The sequence below is a fragment of the Triticum urartu genome, unplaced genomic scaffold (assembly GCF_003073215.2).
Source record: "Triticum urartu cultivar G1812 unplaced genomic scaffold, Tu2.1 TuUngrouped_contig_5722, whole genome shotgun sequence".
Taxonomy (NCBI): Eukaryota; Viridiplantae; Streptophyta; class Magnoliopsida; order Poales; family Poaceae; genus Triticum; species Triticum urartu.
The window spans coordinates 5,700-8,247 of NW_024116420.1; the positions used below are offsets into that span (position 1 = coordinate 5,700).

Consider the following 2,548-nt stretch of genomic DNA (forward strand, 5'->3'; position numbering starts at 1 on the left):
TTCCTAAATATTTGTCTTTCTAGAGGTTTCAACAAGTGACTACATATGGAGCAAAATGAGTGAATCTACTCTAAAATATGTCTATATACATCCGTATGTGGCAACCATTTGAAATCTTTAGAAAGACAAATATTTAGAAACGGAGGGAGTATAAGATACTGTAATAGATCATTTATGCGGCTTGGGGAGCAAATTAGTAAAGAAACGACTTTAGTATTTTTGGTGCGGAGTAGTATGACATGATCGGATACACGTATGGTGTAGTAAGCGGAAGTAGATAAATCTTAGCCACTATTGTTGTTTTCTAACCAAGTGGCAGCAAAAGATGCAGTAATTCAGGCTCTTCACGCCTCTGAAGATTATACTACGGAGTACCAGAAGTATCATGGGCTCGAGTGAAAAGAAAACCCACACGGAGTGATCAAACGACTCACAGCTTCACTGCAGGAACTCAAACCAAAAGCCGACACCATCAAACAGAGGACTAAAAAAGAAAAGTCAGAACAAACCCACAGGGCACCTTGCTGTTTACCACCGTGAGATTTGGGAGCTTGAGAGCTGGTGGTGATTCCGGTCCTTGGCCGGCACCAAACCGCCGTCACATCCCCGCATCTGTATTTTGGTAGCTCGTCGTATCGGCCCGGCGACTGAGGCAAGACAGACAGGGACACTGGAACCAGCAAATATACTAGTAGTAGATCACCAAACTCTCGGGAGCTTGCTGCTCACCAACCTCCAAATACCAAAAATATGTAATGATGCACTGGTCTGTGCTTGGTCCTCAACATAATTGACCTGTCTGTCTGTCTGCCTGATAAATCACATAAATGGCTGCTACACAAAAGAGTGCACCCAATCTTCCACAGAATTCCGCACCCAGAAAACTCTACCAAGATCACAAGAACAGCAAGCCAACAGGTGCCTCTAGGAGACAATGATCAACAAACTTGCTTGCTTACAGATCACAAAAGCAGCCAAACCTGAATTTAGCCCTCAATCATACAGCAGAATCAGAATCTGAAAACAATTGACCATCGATCAACCTTTATTCCCCAATACAACATGTTCCAATCTCAAAAGCCAGCAATGGAAAAGAGATCCCGTAAACGCAGGAAAATGCCGTGGCATTGCAAAATAGCTACCATACTAATACAACAGAATCCTGCACCGGAAAAAATCTACGAAAACGCCGAGAACAAGAATCCTGCCTCTAGGACAGAATGATCGCCAAACTTGCTTGTTCAGATGTCACAAAAGCAAACCAAACCTTGAGTGGGTCTATTTGTAACATAATATAAACTCTCGACCATACATAATAAACAGGTAATCTGAAGCCATCAATCAACTTTTATTCCCCAATACAACCTGTTCCAATCTCAAAAGCGAGCAGATGGAGAAGAGTCCCGCAAACGCGGGGAAGATGCAGCAGCATTGCAAAATGGTTACCATACTAATACTACAGACGGATAGCAAATCTCATATGAGCGACGGTGCACAACATCTTGCAGCCTACTTATGTTATGATATATGATAAACAACAAGACATCCTACTAGAGCGAGCGATACCGGAGGACCATGGCGACGACGGGCCGATCAAGGGTTCCTCGCTTGGAAGTCCTTCATGAATGCGACGAGCTTCTCCACGCCGGAGAGCGGCATGGCGTTGTAGATGGAGGCGCGCACGCCGCCGACCGACCTGTGCCCCTTGAGCTGCAGCATGCCCTCCTTGGCCGCCTCGGCGATGAACTGCTTCTCGTAGTCGGCCCCCTTGGCCAGCGTGAAGGGCACGTTCATGAGCGACCGCACCGGCTTGTCCACGGGGCAGACGAAGGGATGCCGGCCTTGTGCTGGTTCTTCTTCTCCACCTCGGCGAGGCCGCCCTGCGCGAGCAGGTCCTCGAACACCAGCCCGCAGATGTAGATGGCGAAGCAGGGCGGGGTGTTGTAGAGCGAGGCGTTGTCGGCGTGCGTCTTGTAGTCGAGCATCACCGGCGTGACGGGCTGCGCGCGGCCGACGAGGTCCTTGCGCACGATGGCGATGGTGACGCCCGACGGGCCGACGTTCTTCTGCGCGCCGGCGTAGATGAGGCCGAAGCGGGAGACGTCGACGGGCTTGGAGCAGAAGTTGGAGGACATGTCGGCGACGAGGAGGCCCGCCTCGTTCCTCGGCTCCGGGTAGTCCTTGAACTCGACGCCGTGGATGGTCTCGTTGGAGCAGATGTGGAGGAACCGGGCCCCGGGGTTCTGCGCGAGGGCGCCGAAGTCCGCCGGCAGGGAGGTGTACTTGGCGGCCTTGCCGGACCAGGCGACGGCGGCGGCGGAGTACTTCCCGGCCTCCTTGAAGGCCTTGTCGCTCCAGGAGCCGGAGACGACGAAGTCGGCGGGGTCGGAGGGGGAGGCGCAGAGGTTGAGCGGCGCGGCGGCGAACTGGGTGGTGGCGCCGCCCTGCAGGAAGAGCACCTCGTGGGTGTCGGGGACGGCGAGGAGCGCGCGCAGGTCGGCCTCGGCCTTCTTGATGGCGGCGTCGAACTCCTTGCCCCGGTGGCTCA

General features: G+C 52.6%; 1 pseudogene; it reads right to left on the reverse strand.

Annotated features, from left to right (window-relative positions):
• Positions 1-1,329: 1,329 nt before the first annotated feature.
• On the reverse strand, positions 1,330-2,543 carry LOC125529611 (annotated as a pseudogene).
• Positions 2,544-2,548: the final 5 nt, after the last annotated feature.